Source organism: Salvelinus sp. IW2-2015, unplaced genomic scaffold, assembly GCF_002910315.2.
Source record: "Salvelinus sp. IW2-2015 unplaced genomic scaffold, ASM291031v2 Un_scaffold3209, whole genome shotgun sequence".
In the NCBI taxonomy this organism is placed as follows: Eukaryota; Metazoa; Chordata; class Actinopteri; order Salmoniformes; family Salmonidae; genus Salvelinus; species Salvelinus sp. IW2-2015.
In genome coordinates this window covers 89,402-94,568 of record NW_019944496.1, presented here as the reverse complement: position 1 = coordinate 94,568, position 5,167 = coordinate 89,402, and the positions used below count along the sequence as shown (strand labels likewise).

General features: G+C 39.8%; 1 long non-coding RNA gene across 1 annotated transcript in view; it reads right to left on the bottom strand.

Moving 5' to 3' along the window:
• Positions 1-2,654: 2,654 nt before the first annotated feature.
• LOC139025744 (uncharacterized) overlaps positions 2,655-5,167 on the bottom strand; it is a 13,676-nt gene continuing 11,163 nt past the window's right edge. Inside the window, exons 2-3 of the long non-coding RNA XR_011477362.1 lie at positions 4,400-4,528; positions 2,655-2,854 (exon numbers count right to left, since the gene is read on the bottom strand). This is a non-coding gene — a long non-coding RNA (uncharacterized lncRNA). The remainder of the gene's footprint in view (positions 2,855-4,399; positions 4,529-5,167) is intronic.

Below are 5,167 nucleotides of genomic sequence, written 5' to 3'. Positions count from 1 at the left end.
CTAAGTGACTTGTAAAATCGTTTTTAATCACGTTCTTCACTCACTTGGTTTGACCCCAAAATAACACACACAATTAAAACATTTACCAAATGTGATAACACCTTGACGGATTTGTTACCTAGCATGTTTTATATTCTTTCGACATTAGAAAGTTTAAACATGCTATTACATACCTACAATAATACAGTTGAAACGGACACAACTACTATCGACATAACACAGTTCTGTCGTTTTCCACCCGGAACTTCCTGTTCCCCTCTACGACAATGCAACAGCGTCATCTTCTTCTCTGGTATACTGACATTTACACAAATATAAGGTGTCTGCCTCCACCTACTGTACGGTTAGTAAACTGTAGACAAAGATACACCTCCAACGAGGAAAAGAGAAGGGGGAACAACATCAAAACAAAATACAAAAATAGATAAATAAAAACTTCCCACTCCTTCAGTCACAGTCCTATTCAATTCACATCCCTACCCATTCTCATGGGCCTCGTAGGGAGGAACATCTTCAGTCACAGTCCTATTCAATTCACATCCCTACACATTCTCATGGGCCTCGTAGGGATGAACATCTTCAGTCACAGTCCTATTCAAACTACAGTGTATGATATATATAGGAAAATTGTTCAATTCACACATCCCTACTGCATCTGATCTGKCGGACTCACTAAACASAAATRCTTTGTTWGTAAATKATGGGTGTGATCTTAAATTCAATCTGGAGTGGCAGAGTGCGCTTGGSYGTTYGTAAATTCAGAGCKTTGTCAGATTGTCAGTTCGWATCGCTCTCGGAGCGTTCAGAGCCACACTGGACGCTCTGGCGGAGGAGTAGGGTTTTATTTATTACATTATTTATACTTTTACTTTTGATACTTAAGTATATTTTAGCAATTACATTTACTTTTGATAATTATGTATATGTTAAACTAAATACTTTTGACTTTACTCAAGTAGTATTTTACTGGGTGGCTTTCACTTTTACCTGATAGGAAAGGACTCAGTATCTTTACTTTTACTCAAGTATGACAATTGGGTATTTTTCCACCACTGCCTGCAATGCTTCCAATGTAATTCCTGAACTCCCAAAAACTTTCAGCCGCATTACAATTAATCTTTACAATCGGTATCTTCAACGTAACGACGTTATGAATCTCAACAGGTTGCGGGGCATCCACTGCCATAGCTCCCTCAGCACCAATTGCTCTTTCAACTATTTCCGCGCCTCCCAGTAGGAGACATCTGTACAGTTTTGATGTGGATGTTCCTGATATAAGAAAAATATAAATGCCATTGGTCAGATCTCGGTGTTATGAACTGATGGATTTTTTTTTTTATGAATAAGGCACATAGCATACATAACAGGTTAGATAATTAAAGTGGAGTTAGGTGAATTAGCATGGCAGGTTTAGGAGACTGAGGTTAAGGTTCGGAAAAGGGTGAGGGTTAGGGATTTGTTTACCATGCAGGTTTTGATAACTAACGTGGCGGTAGGGAGACTGAGATTAAGGTTAGGAAAAGGGTTAGGCTTAGCTACATTTGTCAACAAGTGTTGTTCCCAACGCAAAAGAAACGGCCACAAACCAATGGGGAGCATCAATTGGTGTAAACTAGATATCATGAAACACCCGATATCAGAGAACGCCCCTAATTGCGGTCTGCAATTACACCCTTCTAAGATCAAGGGGGCAGGCTTCCAGTCTATCAGCATGCTTTCCACTGTGCTCAGGGGGCATTTTCCGTACTGCAGTTCAGCTGAAGCACGGCCAAATTCCCATTGAAGGCCCCATAGCTAAGTCAATAAAAAAAAAGACAATTTAGTTATCCTTTGAATTTTTCAAGTAATTGCCTTAGAGTCTGATTTTTTCCCCATCACTCACAGCCAAAGTTATTAACTATTTTAGATTCATGCTGTGAGGTGGGTGAGCTTATGCCACATGCAGATGCTGAAGGGAAAACACACCTCTTGATCTGCGTGTTTATAATGTAGATTAAGGTGCAGCCTCGTCTCATAGACTAGATGTAACATAGTAAATATAAATCAGGGACTCTCAAAATAGTGTGATATGTAACCAGAAAAACTTACCTAAGACAGATGGTTACTTAAGAAATTGAATTTTATTAAGCATGGAGGTGGAAATGCAAATTAATTACTTAAAAAACATACAATGTGATTTTCTGGATTTTTGTTTTAGATTCCGTCTCTCACAGTTGAAGTGTACGTATGATAAAAATTACAGACCTCTACATGCTTTGTAAGTAGGAAAACCTGCAAAATCGGCAGTGCTTCAAATACTTGTTCTCCCCACTGTAGGTGTTTTAATGTTGGTAATACTAATACAGAGATAAACATTGGACATGCATTTTCCATTATGTCATTGTGTTTACCACTTCAGAACCATACATCTGTCATTTGAAGCATATACAGGGCAGTATATAAGAGCCCTTGACTTTTTCCACATTTTGTTACCTTACAGCCTTATTCGAAAATTGATTAAATGCATTTTTTCCCTCGTCAATATAAACACAAAACCTCATAATGATAAACCAAATACAGGTTTTTAGAAATTTTAGCAAATTTATACCTTATTTGGTAAGTATTCAGACCCTTTGCTCTGAGACTCCAAATTGAGCTCAAGTGCATCCTGTGTCCATTGATCATCCTTGAGATGTTTCTACTTGATTGGAGTCCACATGCGGTAAATTCAAATGATTGGACATGTTTGGAAAAGGAACACACCTGTATATATAAGGTCCCACAGTTGACAGTGCATGTCAGAGCAAAAACCAAGCAATGAGGTCGAAGAAATTGTCCGTCGAGCTTCGAGACAGGTTTGTTGCAAGGCACAGATCTGAGGAAGAAAACCAAAACATTTCTCAAATCTCTGTTGGCTGGGCTCCCTGCTTGTGCCGTCAAACTCCTGCCCCACGTTGGGCGCAAACCTTTTAAGGTCTCCTGAGTGGCGCAGTGGTCTAAGGCACTGCATCACTACAGTCCCTGGTTCGAATCCAGGCTGAATCACATCCGACCGTGATTGGGAGTGCCATAGGGAAGCGCACAATTGGCCAAGCATCGTCCGGGTTTGGCCGGTGTCGGCCGTCATTGTAAATAAAAATTTCTTCTTAACTGTTAAATAAAGATTAAATAAAAACAAAAAAAAGTGGGAAGCATGCCAGCAAAGCCACTACACAACACATTACTAAACAATACATTAATTGCACTATAACGGTGAGAAAGGGTGCCCACAAACTGTTACATAAAGCTGACGGAAAAGCATAGTCCAAACAACTTACCACTGCTACACCTGGCTATCAGCGGAGCCTTGTCTGGCAGCGAAACAGTTCATTCAGCCTCATTTAAAAAAAAACATGGCTGACTTGCTTAAACAAATGTGGTTTCTACTGACAACTGATATGTACAAACTATGGCATAAGGGGACGACAAGCGGATAACAGGCAAACCGTAATTTCGATTATGACATTATTGAGCGAGCTAGGACGGACGTAGTCAATATAACTATTTGTTCAGCCCTTTTGAAATTAAAAAAAATAAATAAAGAGAATTCTGAACATGGGCTGTTCTTACAGTGTTCTCCCTGTACGCCAAGTCAGAACCGTAGGATAAATAAAGGGGCATATAAGCAGACAATGAAAACGCTTACAATATTCAATGATTACATTTCTCAAAAACAGGTTATAGGCTACATGTGAACCACCAAGTCAGAACAGGAGACATAATGAAGAGGTGAAAACAGACCAAATTATTAGGGTGAGGCACATGGGATACTAACATCTTACTACTGTAGGAGTACAATTAGACACATGGATAACATATAAAGGTATAAGATAGGTGAACAGTAAAATAACATACATGTCAGACAGATAGGCGCCTAAAGAAATTGGACACTAGACATATAGTCTGACCATTCCATTACGTACATACATGTCAGACAGAGAGGCGCCTAAGGCAATTGGACACACTAAGGATAGGGGAGAACAGAACAAAGAGTGCATTGATTTAGTGGTGAAGGGAAGGGGCATGGGGTCTGTTGACACACTGGGATAGAGGGTTCTGCCACCATTATAAACTAATTGAAAGCAGATGGTGGTGAATGACTTCATAAGGGATGGACAATACTATGTGGGTATAAATATAAAGGACTGGACTTCTGAGAGGTGTGTGTGTGTGGGTGTTCCGCGGGACATGCGAGTTGGCTATACAATTGTATTAAAAAGCATGTTTGATTTTAAAAGTTCTTGTAAGCTTTATATTTGAACTGATTTTCCACGACACTACACAACATACACTTAGTATTACTTTCTTAGCTACAGTATACACATCTCCCTGGCATGTTACATCATATATGCAACAGCATACAAGACATTTTTGGACTCACCTTGTTGTGCTGTGCTCACTTGAACAGGAAGGTGGCGCGGCAGTCCTTCGTGGGCATATTTTGTCATCAAACTTTGTCATCAAAGTCTGGCATTCTCTGGATTTATGGTGCTTTCAAGACAACTGGGAACTCAAAGAGAAAAAAAAGGAATCATGATGACGTCAGTGATCTTCAGGTCGTAGCTGTAGAAAGAGGCCCGAGTTCCCAATTTACAATTCCGAGTTGGATGAAAGTTCAAAATGCAGATGAGCACCGATACGTTTTATCTATAATTTCTCAATATTTCTCTTCATATGACAAAGATTAAAAAGGATTTGCCAGTAGATTGTCGACTTGATTCATGATGACTGCTAGATCAGATTTTGAAAGTATGATGTCGACATGATCAGTCCAATCAAAGCGACTGTAGATATCACATGATTTGACGTTATTTTATCTGTGGACAATGACCTTGAGCCTTATTGGATGGGCACTTCTAATGTAACTCTATGGCAGCAGCCAAGGGTCTTGAATTTTCAAGTTCTACCCTTAGACTTGGCAGTGATGTATTGTCCCCATGAATGACAGAACACTGAGCCAATCACGGCACAAAGCTCCGTATTTTCTGTGGGCTTGCCCCACCTCCACAGAAAGCACTGAGCTAGGCTGAAAGACCTGCATTTTGGAGCTGCCTTACTCAAGAAAACACAAAAGAGACCATGTCTGTATGCGGCTTTAATAACAACTCAATTACAGGGACAGAGAGAACTCCTGACTGTAGTCATACAA